General features: G+C 46.3%; 1 pseudogene; it reads right to left on the bottom strand.

Annotated features, from left to right (window-relative positions):
* Positions 1 to 5,574: 5,574 nt before the first annotated feature.
* LOC108543998 (protein FAM136A pseudogene) lies at positions 5,575 to 7,014 on the bottom strand (annotated as a pseudogene).
* Positions 7,015 to 16,391: the final 9,377 nt, after the last annotated feature.

Genomic DNA, 16,391 nt, shown 5'->3' with positions numbered 1-16,391 from the left:
CAAAGCAGGTCACAGGCAGATTTGTAGCATTCCTTCTCCAGGGGATCCCATTGTGTGTTTATGCCCACATATCTTTACACGTCTAGAAGACGTTTGGAAGATACATATGAACCTGTCTATAGTTGGTGTGGAGGGGCAGGTGGGATTCTGGCCATGTTTTCTTTGTTTTGCTTATCTTCACTCTCTGATTTCTCTGCAGCGCGTTGTTGTTATAATAATTGTTCAATTTCAAGAACACAGGCTATATCATGTCCAAATCACTGTGGAAGACAAAAGGCAATAAAACATTGCCATTTAGCAGGCAGCAGAAACAGTAAAAACATAAGGAAAAAACATAGTGTATGTCAGAAGACTAATTTAATGTAATGACATCATATAGAAATAGATTAAAAGTCCACATTAAAAAGATTGCAGGATTGAAACAATCATGTTCTTTTGCCTACCTTATCATTTACCTTAAACATTAGAATAAAGGGTCAAACTGGGCATGGTGGTGCCTGCTGTTGTCCCAGTTCCTAGGCAGGCTGAGGCGGGAGGGTTGCTTGAGCCCAAGAGTTCAAGACCAGCCTGGGCAACATAGGGAGACCTATAAATAAAGGACTGGACAGACCTATACATAAAGGACTGGACAGAAACTGATCAGCAAGCAAACAGAAAGTGCCACCGTGATAATAATGATTCAGGTGAGGGAGAATTAGAGGCAAAAACAGTCAATGCATCAGGACTGGCTACCCGGTAAGAGGTTCAAGTACAGATCATGAACGTGTGTATGATCAATTAAACGTAATCGACAATAGAAAGCAGAACCAGATGGACCTTATGGATAATTTAACAGAAAGGCAACAGGGATGAAAGACTTTGTTCTCAGCTTTTGATAGATGTATGCAAAATTAAATGGCAGATACTGATATTGTAAAGGCGTTATCAATAGACATCAAATTCAAAAAGGGAACACAGCCTTTTCAGGACTCCATAGAATGTTCACAAAATTGAGCACCTACTACACTACCAGAACCCTCTGAATGTCAGAAAGCACAGTACAGGCTATGGCCTGGGGCAAAAAGTTGGAAGTTAATGAGAGTCTCTGAGGCACTAACAACAAAATCAACAATCACCACCACTACCTTTCTAGGCAAAACTTCTTTCCTGAACTTTCTTCTTGTGTTCCTGGCCCGTGCATCCAACACTCAGCTAATGTCTCCACCTCGAAGCCACAGCCATCTCCTGTTCATCACCCTTGAGTCTTTTCTCCTCTTCTTTTTACCACTCTATCCCTCTCCAGTTCTGCCTGTGTCAATAGCGCCCTCAGGGAGGAGTCATGAGTCTGGGTTTGCCATCTGCTGCTGCCTGTGCACCCCCAAATCACTCCTAGGTACACCTGCCTGAGCCCCAGCCACCTGTATTGGCACTCCCACTTCCTCAATGTCCTTGGGCACTAAAACTTCCCTGGAGTGGCCGGGCGCGGTGGCTCAAGCCTGTAATCCCAGCACTTTGGGAGGCCGAGACGGGCGGATCACGAGGTCAGGAGATCGAGACCATCCTGGCTAACACCGTGAAACCCCATCTCTACTAAAAAATACAAAAAAAACCTAGCCAGGCGAGGTGGCGGGCACCTGTAGTCCCAGCTACTCGGAGGCTGAGGCAGGAGAATGGCGTAAACCCGGGAGGCGGAGCTCGCAGTGAGCTGAGAACCGGCCACTGCACTCCAACCCCGGGCGACAGAGCGAGACTCCGTCTCAAAAAAGAAAAAAAAAACTTCCCTGGAGGAGCAGGGGTGGGGAGGAATAGAAAGCAAGGAGTGGTGAAATGCCCACCTCCTGCGTCCTTTAGTTCTTGTTGCAGTAGTTAGGATGGCATTTGGGTACTTCAACAGAGACAGCCTGAGCCCCCAGAGCTTCCCAATGGTAGAAACTGATTTATCTTTTCTCTTCACACTGGTGGTCTGAAAGTGTTCCCACATCAGGGATCCATTTCCCTTCCATCTTGTTTTCTTTTCCTCAGCATGTGGCTTCCAGCTCGTGAGCTGACACGGTTGCCATAACTCCTGCCGTCACATCCACATCCCCACTTGGCCACTCCTGGCCTCTGGAAAGTCTTGTCCCAACATGGCCACATGCCCAGCCCAGTCCTTATGCCTTCCTGTGCCCATGCCTCACGCGATATCATGCTTTCCCATCTCTTTCTGTATAAGAGTGATCCATACACACCCAAGATCTGGTGTATCCCTACGTATTCCTTTCTTTCTTACTGTGGTCCACACCCACACTTGATCTGGCCTACACTCCTCCTTCTGCCTTGCTGTGTTCCATATCCACACATGTTCTGGCTCTGCTCATCTCTTTCCATCTTTCTGTGATCCACACCTACATATGGCATAATCCCAACCCTTCTCACTCTCTTACACTAATACATGCCCACCCATGTACAATGCCACCCTGCCTGGCATTTCCTGTTTTTCTATCTTTCATCCCACATATGACCTGGGCCTTGCCCCACATCTTTCTTTCCTGCTGTGATCCATCCACACACACAGTCTGGTCTATCCCTACACATTTCTTTCTTTTTCCAGTGAACCATACCCACACATAATCTGGCCCTGCCCATCTGTTTCTGTCTAACCATGATTCCTACTCACATATGATCTGGCTCTGCCCATCTTTTTCTGTCTTCCTGTGATACAAATCTATATATTATCTGTGACCGCAATTTTTGCCTTAGTGCAATCCACACCCAATCATGAATTTACCCCTACCCATCTCTTTTGGTCTAAATGTGATCTATCCATGCATATGATTTGGTCTCAGCTTACACATGCATTTTGGTCTTCCTGTGGTCCACACCAACACATGGTCTAACCCCTGCCCATCTCTTTTTTTCTGAATATGATCCATACCCAGGCACTACTGTGTCTCTGCTCTTCTCTTTCCATCTTTCCCACACATTATCTGATCTCTGCTACTTTCTCTCTCGCTTCTTGTTTTCTGTACCCACATAAGGTCTGGTCCTACTGTTCCCCTTCTAAATGTGATCCACATCAACACATAGCCTTGCTCGGCTCTGTTTCTGACTTCCTGTGATCCACGTGTCCTGTGTCCTGCACGTGATCTGGACATGCAGATCTTTCTTTCTTCCTGTGTTATATACCCACACAGGATCTGTCATTGCCCTTCACTTTCTGTCTTCCTGTTCCCTGTACCTATACAGGATCTGGCTCTGTCCATCTTCTACTGTCTTCCTGAGATTCATAGCAAGACATGATCTGGCTCTGCCCATCTCTTTCTGTATTCCATATCTACACACGATCTGTCATTTCCTCTCCGTTACTGTCGTCCTGTGCTCCAAAACCACACATGATCTGGCTGTGCCCATCTCTTTCTGTGCTCCTGAGAACTATACCCACATATAATCTGGCTCCATCCTTCCCTTCTGTCTTCCTGAGACCAACACCCACACATCGTTTTGTGCTGTCCATGTCTTACTGTATTCCTGAGGATCACACCCACATGGGATCTGGCTCTGGCCACCTCTTTGTCTTTCTGAGATTCACACCCACAAATGATGTGACTCTGGCCATCTCTTGCTGTCTCCCTGAGATCCACATGCACACATGATCTGGCTCTGCCCATCCCTTTTTGTCTTCCTGTGATTCAGACAAACCCACTCTGTGTCTCTGCCCATGGTTTTCTGTGTTCCTGGATACATACCCAGAAATGATCTGGTTCTTCCCAACTCTTTCTTTCTGTATTCTATACACATGCATGATCTGTCATTGCTTGTCATGTACTGTTTTCCCATGATACATGAGGGCAGTTGTCATTGCCCTTCACTCACTGTCTCCCTGATCCATACACACATGATCTGGCGCTACCCATCTCTTTCTGTCTTTGTGATATTCATGCAAAAACATGATCTGGCTCTGCTCATCTCTTTCTTTTTTTTGCTGAGATCCATATCCACATGTGCTCTGTCCATTCCAACTATTGCTGTCTTCCTGAAATCCGACTGGCACATTATGTGACTCTATCCATCCGTTTTTGTTTTCCTGTGATTCATGCCACACATGATCTCACTCTGCTCATCTCCTACTGTATTCCTGAGATTCATAGCTACATATGATCTGGCTCTGTTCATCTCTTGTTGTCTTCCTGTGATCTGTACCCACACATGATCTGTCATTTCCTATCAGTTACTGATTTCCTGTCTCTATACTCACATATGATCTATCTCTGCCTATCTCTTTGTCTTCCTGATATTCATATCCACGCATGATCTCCCTGTGCTCATCAGTTTTTGTCTTCCTGTGATCCACACCCACACATTGTTTTATCTGCCTATTTCTTTTTTGTGGGGGAGGGGAGAAATTTTATTTATTTTAAAAACCAAACCACTAGGAAAATATATCACTACCTGGAAACAGTGAACAGACAGGCATATTATCATTTCAAGTAATAACCTTGTAAAACTGCAATGAGGTTGCTATCCAAATAATCAGGTGCCATGCTAGGGGCATGAACACTGTGTGTTGCAAAGGCCCCAGGCAAAAATGGTCTTTTGTAATGGGGGACTGCCCCTCCTTTGCCACAGCTTATCTTAGCTCAAGTTGCTTACTTTCTCTTCCTTGAATTTCCTGTGGTCAGGGGTTTGTCTCAATTGGGCTCTGTTCATTCAGGGGCTATGTAAGCAATGCTGGATTTAGGCTTTCATTGCATTCTGTTCTATGAAAACCAGGTTTTTTCAAATCTACTGCTTCACAACTCTCTTATAATCAACCAAGTAGACAACAGCTCCTTCTTTCCTGCTCATTCCTGGATACTGGTATAGATCACAACCAAAACCTCCTTTTCTTCCAGGGGAAAATGTGAGGGGAAGATTGTCCTGTCATTCTTCAGCAGACAGCCTCAGGGCCCATCAGCCAATAAGAGAGAAGCTCTGTTTCCCATAATTAGTGTGATGTCACTGCTCATGTTTTTGTGTGGTCCTCAGGCTGAAAGATGCAGTGTGAAAGAATTTTAAGAAGTGTGCATCCACACCTTGGTGGTCAAAAGAGGGTATCCACAAGGAAACTTTCAAACTTCTTATCTAAACTACTATCCCTCCCAATTCCACATCTTAAAATCAACTTTATGCCCTTGAATAAATAATTTAAAAAACTAAGGAAACAAAGACCCTGAAAACTCTTTTCCTCTTCCAAGTTAGTGACCTCATGGATTTTGTTGCCCAGCTTCTGGAAAATGGTGTGGTGATGCTTCTAGGAAACAGGAGGTTGGCAACGAACAGAAACGGCTCTCCTCAAGCTCCACCGAATCTACCCTACCAGCCTGGTGGGTCCTGTGGAGGAAGAAGAATTTGGTCCTACAGAGGGCTCTGGCTTCTGACAAGGGAGATTCCTGCTGCCAGGACAAGCCCTGGACACAGAACATATCGACTTGAAAATATTCTCCTGTAATATCTCTGACCCAAATTTTAGCACCGTTTTTTCCATTTCACTTTTTAGGATTGAACCAGTTTCCAGAAGCAAGTGGCTTATAGCTTACACTTGGTGCCATCCTTAATTTCTTCATTCATGAACTTGGCTTAAAATATTAAACTTCCCATTCCTTTTAAAAATACATTTTTGCCCTCAGTCTCCATGGCCACTGACAAAGACTTTTGTTTCCCAGTGGATAAGAGAGACACCTTCCTTGTCTTGCTTATTATGGTCTGGATGAGGAGCATGTGGCCACCCACACCCTTGGGCACACAATCGCCCAGTGGCTGCTTCACCTGCAGCTCCTTCCTCCCTGCATCTGTTGAATCTTTGGCTTTGTCATTGCAATGCACAGTACACCTGGTCAGGCAGTCCTGGAACTTCTCCAGCTAGCTGGTCCCCAAGGCCTGGGCTTGAGCCAGAGGCACACGGCAGCACTCAATGCACTGGTGCACCTGCCGCATGTGCACAACCGCTGGTGCTGCACCAGAACATGAGGCCCTGCAGTTTCTGGATGGCCCCTCTCTCCAGACTCTTCACGATGGAGTCCACCTCCTGCACCTGCAGCTGCTGCAACTCCACTATGACAAGCCTGCACTGCCCCCCTATTTCTTACTATCTTCCTGTGTTCCATGCCCACACATGATCTGCCTCTGCCTATCTCCTATCTTCCTGAGATCTCTACTGACACGTGACCTGGGTATGCTCATCTCTTTCTTTATTTCTGTGTTCCAAATCCCACATGTTCTGTAATTGTCCTTCAGTTAGTCACTTTCAGTGATCCATACCCACACATGATCTGCTCTACCCATCTCTTACTGCCTTCCTCACATTCATACCACACATGATCTAGGTCTGCTAATCTCTTTCTGTCTGTCTGTGTTCCATATCCACACATATTCTGCCATTTCCTATCATCAGTTACTTGATTCCTGTGCTCCATACCCACACATGATCTGACTGCCTGTCTCCTGTCTTTCTGAGCCTCACACCCACACATGACCTGGTTCTGCCCATTTACCTGGGCCTTCCTGAGCCTCACACCCACTCATGATCTGTATCTTACCTCTTCCTGTCTTCCTGAGCATCACACACACACATGATCTGCCTCTGATCACCTCTGTCTGTTTTCTATGCCTCCCACACACACGTGATCCGTTATTTCCTATCAGTTAATACTTTCCTGTGTTCCATACCCATACATTTTCTGGCTCTGCCCATGATTTCCTGTCTTCATGAGATCCCTACCCACACATGATCTGGCTCTGCACATCGCATTCATTCTCCCTGAGGTCCATACTCACACACAATGGGACACTTTTACTGTCTTCCTGACATTCATACCAGGACATGACCTGCCTCTTTCCATTGCTTACTGACTTCCTCATATTCATACCCACACATTACATGATTCTGCCCATCTCCCACTGTCTCCCTGAAATTCACACCCAAACATGATCTGCCTCTGCCCATCTCTTACCTTCTTTCTGACATTCATAGGCACACACGATGTTTTGCCCATCTCTTCCTATCTTACTGACACTCATACTCACACATGATCTGCCTCTGCCCATCTCTTACTGTCTTCATGTCACCCATACCCACACATGATCTGCCTCTGCCCATCTCTTGCTGGCATCCTGACATTGACACTCAACATACCTGTCTCTGCTCATCTCTTTCTTCCTGACATTTATGCACACACATGATCTGCCTCTGCCCATCTCTTACTGTGTTCATAACATTCATACTTGCACATGATCAACTTCTGCCCATCTCTTCTTGTCTTCCTGACATATATCCTCGCATATGATCTGCCTTTCCCCATCTTTTACTGTCTGCTTGACATTCCTCCCCACACATGATTTGCCTCTATCTTTACTGTCTTTCTGACATTCATACTCACACATGATCTGACTCTGCTCATCTTACTGTCTTCTTGAAATTCATACCCACAGATGCTCTGCCTCTGTTTATTTATGACTGTCTTTCTGACATTCATATTTACAAATAATCTGCATTTTCCAGGCTCTTACTATATTCCTAAACATTCATACCTACACACGATCTGCCCCTGCCCATGTTTTACTGTCTTCTTGATAGTCATACCCATACATGATCTTCCTCTGCCCATTTCTTGTTGTCTTTTTGACATTTATACACACACATGATATGACTCTGCACATTTTTTTTGTCTTCCTGAGACTCATTTCCACACAGGATCTGGCTATGTTCATAAGTTTCAGACATACTGTGTCATATGCACACATAATCTCTCCCTACCCATTTTTTTCAGTTTTCCTGTCATCCATACCCATCTATTACTTTGCTATCTCCATCTTTTTCATACTTTCTCTGTTCCATTCTCCGATATGATTTTTCACTTGTCTTCACTTTCTGTCTTCCTGTGATCCATTCCCACAAAAGATCTGGTTCTTCCCTACACATTCTGTCTTCCTGAAATGCACACCCACTTATTGTCTGGCGCTGCTGATTTCCTACTGTCTTCCTAAGATTCCTACCTACACAAGAAGGAGCTATGCCCATTCCATTCTCATTTGTTTCTTTCATATTCGCACGTGCTCTGCCTTTGCCCATCTCTTACGTCTTCCTGACATTCATAACACACATTATCTGCCTCTGACCATCTCTGTCATCTTGACATTCATACTCACACTTTATCTGCCTCTGTTCACCTCTTACTGTTATCCTGACATTCATATCACACATAACGTGCTAGGCGTATCTTTTACTGTCTTCCTGAGACTCATGCCACACCTGATCTACCTCTTCTTATCTCTTACTGTCCTGATGTTCATAGCCACACATTATCTGCCTCTGCCCATCTACACCTGATCTACCTCTGCTTATCTCTTACTGTCCTGGCGTTCATAGCCACACATTATCTGCCTCTGCCCATCTCTTACTGCCCTTTTGACATTCATTCCTACACGTGACCTGCCTCTGCCCATCTCTATTTTCCTGACATTCACAGTCACACATGATATGTCTCGTCCTACTCTTACCGTCATCCTGACTTTCATACCAAACGTGATCTGCCTCTCCACTTCTTACTATCTTCCTGACATTCATGCCACACGTGACATGCTACGCTTATCTTTTGCTGTCATCCTGACATTCATACCACACCTGATCTGCCTCTGCCCATCTCTTACTGTCTTCTTGACATTCACACCCACACATGATCTACCTCTGCCAATCCCTTACTGTATAATTGACATTCATAACCACACATGATCTGCTCTGTCCATCACTTACTTGCTCCCTGACATTGATACCACATTGATCTGCCTCTGCCCATCTGTTACTGTCATTCACACCACACTGTCATGAATGTCATACTGCGACATTCATACCACACATGACCTGCCTCTCCCACCTCTAACCAGTTTTGTGAGATTCATAGTAACACATGATCTGTCTCTGTCCATGCCTTACTGTCTTCTTGACATTTACTCACAGACACAATCTGCCTTGGTCCATCTCTTATTGTTTTTGTGACATACCCACATATGATTTTCCTCTGCCCTCTCTTACTGTCTTCCTGACATTCATACCCACACAGGATCTACCTCTGCCCCTATCTTATTGTCTTCCTGACATAAATACCCACACATGATCTCCTCTGCCCATCACTTACTTGCTTCCTGACTTTGATGCCCACACATGATGTGCCTCTTCCCATCTCTTACTGTTGTCCTCACATTCATAAGCAAGCACGATTTGCCTCTGCCCATCTTTTATTGTTGTCCTGACATTCGTACCACATATGACCTTTTCGCACATATCTTACTGTCTTCCAGACATTCACACCACACATGATCTGCTCCTGCCCATTTCTCCCTGTCTTCCTGACATTCATACCCACAAACGATCTGCTCTGCCCATCTCTTACTGCCTTCCTGACATTTACCCCCCACATAATCTGTCTCTGCCCATCTCTTACATCTTTTTGACATTCATACACACATATGATCTGCCTTTGTCAACCCTTTATGGTCTTCCTGGCATTCATAACCACACATCATCTGCCTCTACCCATCTCTTACTGTCTTCTCAACTTTCATACTCACACATGTTCTGCCTCTGTCTCTTACTGTTTCTGTGACATTCATACCACACATGATCTGCCACTGCCCATCTGTTGCTGTCTTCCTGACATATAGACCCACACATGATCTGCTCTTCCCATCACTTCCTTCCTTCCTGGCATTCATACCACACATGATCTGCCTCAGCCCATCTTTTACTGTCCTCTTCATGCCACACAGAATCTGCCTCTACCCTCTCTTACTGACTTCCTGACATTGATATGACAAATAATCTACCCCTGCTCATCTTCACTGTCTTCCTGGCATTCACACCCAAAGATGATTTGCCACTCTCCATGTCTTACGGTTTTCCTGAGATTCATACCCACTCATGATCTGCTCTGCCCATTGCTTCCTGTCTTCCTGACATTCATACCATACATTATCTGCCTGTGGCCACCTCTTATTGTCTTCCTGACTTTCATACCCACACATGATCTGCCTCTGCCCATCTCTTACTGTCTTCCTGACACTCAAACCACACATGATCTGCCTGTATTCATCTGCCACTGTCTTTTTGACACTAATACTCACACATGATCTGCCTCTGCCCATGTTTTATTGTCTTCCTGACATTCATAACCACACAAGATCTGCCCTGGCCCATCGCTTGCCGTCTTCCTGAAATTCATATCACACATGGTCTGCCTGTGGCTGTGTCTTACTTTCTTTCTGACATTCATGCTACATATGACATGCTCCTGCCCATATCTTCCTGTCTTTTTTTACATTCATACACACATGAGCTGCTCTGCCCATCTCTTAGTCTCTTTCTAACTTTCATACCACACATGATCTGCCTCTGCCCATGTCTTATTCTCTTCCTGACATTCATATGCCCACATGATGTTTTGCCCATCTCTTCCTGACATCCATACCACACATAATCTGCCTCTGTCCATCTCTCTCTGGCTTTCTGACATTCATACCACACATGACCTGTATCTTACCATCCCTTGCTGTCCTCCTGACACTCATACACACACATAATCTGCTTCTGCCTAGCTCTTATGGTCTTTCTGACATTCATACATATACATGATCTGCCTTTGCAAATTCTTTACTATCTTCCTGACATTCATAACTACACATGATCTGTCTCTGTCCATTTATTACTGTCTTTCTGACACTCATACCCACACATGATCTGCTGTGCTCATCTCTTCCTGTCTTCCTGTCATTGATACCACACATTATCTGCCTCTACCTATCTCTTACTTTCTTCCTGACATTCATACCCACACATGATCTGTCTCTGGCCATCTCTTACTGTTTTTGTGTCATTCATACCCACACATGATCTGTCTCTGCCCATCTCTATTTTCATGACATTCAGACCACATATGGTATGCCACTGCCCATCTCTTACTGTCTTCCTGACATTCAGACCACACATAATCTGCCTTTATCTGTCTTCCTGACATATATACTCACATATGATCTTCTCTGCCCACCACTTCCTTCCTTCCTAACATTGACACCACACACGATCTGCGTTTGCCCATCTCTTACTGTCTTCCTGACATTCATACCCACACATGATCTGCTCTACCCATCTCTTCCTGTCTTGCTGACATTGATACCACACATGATCTGCCTCTACCCATCTCTTACTGTCTTCCTGACATATATACTCACATATGATCTGCTCTGCCCATCACTTCCTTTCTCACATTGATACCACACATGATCTGCCTCTACCCATCACTTACTGCTTCCTGACTTGCATACCACACATGATCTGCCTCCACCCATCTCCTACTGTCTTCTTGACATACATACTCACATATGATCTGCTCTTCCCATCACTTACTGTCTTTCTGACATTGACACGCACACATGATCTCCCTCTGCCCTTCACTTACTCTCTTATTTTCATTCATACCCACCCGTAATCTGCATTTTTCCATATCTTACTCTCTTCCTGATACTCATAACAGCACATTATCTGCTCTGCTCACCTCTTACTGCCTTCCTTACATTCATCCCCACACATGCTTTGCCTCTACACATCTATTACTGCCTTTCTGACATTCATAGCAACACATGCTTTGAGGCTGTTCTTCTCTTACTGCCTTCCTGATATTCATGCTCACACATGATCTGCATCTCTCCATCTTACACTGTCTTCTTGACATTCATACGTACACATGGTGGGCCTCTATTCATCTTTTGCTGTCTTCCTGCCATTCATACTTACACATGATCATCCTCTACCCATCTCTTCCTGCCTTCTTGACATATATCTCCGCAGATGATTTGCCTTTGCCCATTTTTTACTGTCTTCCTGACATTCATCCTTATACATGATATCCCTCTGTTCATTCTTTGCTGTCTGCCTGACATTCATACCCACACATGGTCTGCCTCTGTCCATCTCCTATGGACTTCCTGACATTCATAGCCAGACATGTTTTGACTCTGTTCATTTCTTACTGCATTCTTGACATTCATACCCACACATGAGCTGCCTTCTCCCATCTCTTACTGCCTACCTGACATTCATACTCACACTTGATCTACCTCTTCCCATCTCTTTCTGTCTTCCTGACATTCATACTCACATATGATCTCCATCTCCTCATCTCTTACTGTGTTCCTAACATTTATGCCCACACATGATCTTTGTCTGTCCGTGTCTTACTGACTTCTTGAAATTCCTACCCACACATATTTTTACTCTGTCCATCTCTTACTGTCTTCCTGACATTCATACCACACATAATCTGTTTCTGACTATCTCTTACTGTCTTCCTGATCTTCATACCCACACATGATTTGCTTCTTCCTGTCCTATTGTCTTCCTGACATTCATACTCACACATCATCTGCCTCTGCCCATGTCTTACAGTCTTTCTGACACTCACACCAACACATGATGTGGCTCTGACCATCTCTTCCTGTCTTCCTGCCATTGGTACTCACACAGGATCTGCCCCCGCCCATCTCTTCTGTCTTTCTGTGCTCCATCCCCACACCTCTTCTGCTCCTGTCCGTGTCTTTCTGTTTTAGTAGGGTCCATACCTACCCGTGATGTGTTTCCTTCCCTTCTCTCATTGTCTTATTTGATTCTGACCCTTACTGAATATTAGACCCATCCTTCTCCTCTCGGCCACCCTTGTGAAGCTGCCCTGGCCATTTCTTGGATGCTTCGGCATGTCCAGCTTCCTCCTGAATTCAGGCCCCGCCCTTGCAGTGGCTCTTCCTGGGTTCCTCTGCTCCCAGGTGTTGGGGCTTCTTCCTCTTTGGACCATTCACGTCTCAGTTCTAATGTGGCCTCTCAGAGAAGTCTTCTGTGACTGTCCCTCTTGGCACATCCTCCCTTCCTTGTCATCTCCTTTTACTTTCTTCACAGTGCTCCACGCCTCCGGAAAGTATTTTGTTCATTTCTGTTTTCCCTCCCCTTGCTGACCAGAAGGTCAAGGTCAAGGCCTGGTGTGTGCGGCTGCCGGCTCTGTCCCCGCCTCACGATTGTGCTTGGCACCCTGGAGGTGATCAGTGAGGATGTGTTCAATGAAGAAGTGAATTCCAGGAGTCAAGACACAGCTCAGCAGGAGTGGCCACGCACGCTGAAATCCACGGGACCCCAAGGCAGAGGAAAGCTGGGAGGAGCCAGAGGATTTGGACAGCAGAAAGCCGGCAGTCAGCTATGGCTAACTGCGCTTGCAGGACCCAGGAGGCGGAAGGCGGTGGAAGGAGGGAGGGCTGGGGGGTGGGTTCAGGGAGGAAAAGAAACGCGAGAATTTGAGTGGCCGGAGAAGAAAACACTCGGCAGCAAGCGTGTGAGGCACGCCTTGGGCCAGGGGCTTGGCCCCCCTTCGGGGAGGGCTGGTCCTGCTGTCGTGTTGTCGTCGTGGGAGGGAGCTGGGGCTCCTGGCCTATAGACAGGGCTTGACTTCAGTCACCAGGAGCCGCTGTCTACACGTAAGACAGGCGCGAAGAGCTCAGGTTGGAAGGGGGGTGTTTAGAGGACACCGTGCCCTGAGGCAGGTTGAGAGGCAGGAGGACTGCTCAGGTGGGATTCGCAGGTGAGGACCACGGGCTCAGGGAAAGGGCTGGGGAGTTTGATCTCCTGGTGCAGCAGAGGGGCTGGAGAGAGCAGTGAAAATGGAGACCATCAGAGACAGCCCTTGGGCCACGGGGCCGGGGTCCAACCGCAGTTGGCGTCATTCCGCAGGGGAAGGAGTCGTGGAGCCTGGAGGGGAGGTACGGAGGCTTCTCAAGCCATCCTCGGGGGGTGCCAGGGTCACAGGGCCACAGAGAGCAGGGGCCCAGCACTGGAATCCAGGGAGGCGCGAGTCCAGGACAGGGTGCCCCTTGGGTGAAGGCAGCACACGGACTCCTGTACCAACACGTGCGCGGGTCACCAAACCCACACCAAGTCAGAAATTCCAGTGCACGCAGACGGTCTACCAGTTCCTGCTGAGGGTCTGCGGAGGGCCTATGGGGGCCGCCTGTTCTCAGGGCAGGCTCCTGCTGGCTTGGCCCTATCCAAGGAGGCCCCTCCATGGCGCTTTCCTTGCCTCTCCTTCGGGGCCCCTTCTCCGTCCAAGAGCCTCAGAGCCTTTCAGAAAGGGATTGGAGAGGGAAAGACCTGCCCAAGGCGCTCAGGGCTGGGCCCCCCTCCTCTGCCACCTCTGCCTGTGTGGTTTTGTCACAGAGCTCAGGCAATCCGGGTCTGTTTTCTCCTTGGTCCAATGAGGATCACCCCTCCCCCAAGGGTTGTGACAGTTCAGAGAGATCAAGAAAGGAAAGCATCTTGTCCCAAAGGGTGCCCACCCTGTCCCTGCCTGCCTTCTTGCCTTTCCCACCCCCAGGCCCCGCTGCTTCATTTTCTACAGCCTGGCCTCAGGTCACCCCACCACACACAGTGGAACTGCAGCCCCAGGAAGCCTTACTATTGAGGAAGACTTTAAATTCCTTCTTCAAATTATTTTGAGCTTGGGTGTTGGAGTCACTAGCTATGGGTTCTGGGTGTCTGTTTCTCTATCTATAAAGTGAGGCTGGGAGGATCCCATACATTGGTATGGACTATGTTCACATAGTGTCCTGGGTTACAGTATCACTTTTTACTGACTGTAAAGGCAGCTGAATTATTGGACTCTTTCTCCATTTTGCTCACTCCATTCCGGGGGAAATGGATGGGATTTTTTCTGGTCAGTAAATTTGGGAAGAGTAGATTAGGCACTAATCTGTCCAGGTCCATCTTCTGCTTCTGGGGTTTCTGGGTGGGTGAGCCTGGCTAATACTGGAATCCTCTTGCAGACCTCTTGCACTCTCATGTTCAACTGCATCCTCTAGTAGGAGAAAGATGAAATTTTAGCCTCCATCTTTACTGTTTTATTTCTCAACTTTTCAGAACCTGTGGGCAAAGAAAAGAGGGATGATATTTATTGGAGCCCCCTTGGAAAGTAGGTGTCTAATATCTCTCTCTCTCTCTCTCTCATGCAGTCAGTCATCAGATTCTGTTGCCTCTTTCTCCAAAACACAGCTCATTCTGTCCATCCCTTTTGTCTTCATCTCTTGCTGCGTTATTTTACAGACATTAGCTACCCACATTTACAGTCAATAATGACTGTCTTCTCCCGGTTGTTATGCGCCATGAATCTAAAATAACTTTTATGTAACCTGAATACATAATCATAATAGTGGCCCTCAGATCTCTAATATGAATCTTTCCTACCTGGCTAAACTCATTTCCTACTATATTCTGACCCACACACTTTGTGCCAGCCAACTTATCTTTAAACTGCTTCAATTTTCTGAACACAGACCTTCCTCTCACCTCAAAACCATTTGAAATAGATAAAGCAGGTCTTTTCTCTTGACTACTAAAGATACCTCCAATGATCCCTGCTCCCTGGTATCTGTACCCCTTGTGCAATCCTCTCCCATTCAGTGTAACTTGAACTTACTGAATCCCCTTAAGGACAGAAGTGATGAGATGTCAATTCTGCAATTAGATTTTAAATGCTATGGGCTCTGTCTTAGACTTTTTCTCAAATAGCTTGCTCTAGAGGAAGTCAGCTGCCATGTCATGTGGCAGCCCAAGAGTTGCACATGCAAGATCCAAGGTTGGCCTACAACTTAGCAGGTGATCTTGGAAAGTGGATTCCTACCCCATCACCCACTGAACTTTCAGGTGAGATCTCAACCAGCTTGACTGAAACCTCATGAGAGATCCTGAGCCAGAACCACCTGGCTAAGTTGGGGTTGGGCTCCTGACCCATAAAAACTGGGAGATAATCAATGTTGTTCTGCAGCAATACATAACTAAAATAATGACTTCCTGCTTTTCTGCCTTTTTTTTTTTTTTTCAGGGTTTTGCTCTGTTACACAGGCTGTAGTGCCACATGGGTGTCATCATGGAGAAGTATTTATTGAGTGATGATTACTGTTTTTTAATGTTGCATCTTCTTTTATTAATTTATGTCTCAACATATTTTATGAGTGAGCCTGGCTGCTTGTGAAATCAATAGCAATGCTTCCATTAGAAAAAGTGCAGCTACACAAGCAATGACTCTGGTCAGAAATGTGATCTGCAGTGGCACAATCACAGCTCACTGCAGACTTCTCCTCCCTGGGCTCAGGTGATCCTCCCACCTCAGCCTCCCAAGTTGCTGAGACTGCAAGCGTGTGCCACCACGCCTGGCTAATTTTTGTATTTTTTGTAGAGATGGGATCTAGCCTGGGTTCCCCAGGCTGGTCTTGAACTCTTAGGCTCAAGTGATCCTCCTGCCTTGACCTCCTAAAGTGCTGGGATTACAGGAAAAAGCCACCACACCTGGCCTTCTGCCTTGTTTCTAAAGACA

The sequence above is a fragment of the Rhinopithecus bieti genome, unplaced genomic scaffold (assembly GCF_001698545.2).
Source record: "Rhinopithecus bieti isolate Rb0 unplaced genomic scaffold, ASM169854v2 scaffold_25806, whole genome shotgun sequence".
NCBI lineage: Eukaryota > Metazoa > Chordata > Mammalia > Primates > Cercopithecidae > Rhinopithecus > Rhinopithecus bieti.
The sequence above is the reverse complement of the archived record's forward strand: the minus strand, read 5'-3'. Positions and strand labels throughout refer to the sequence as shown.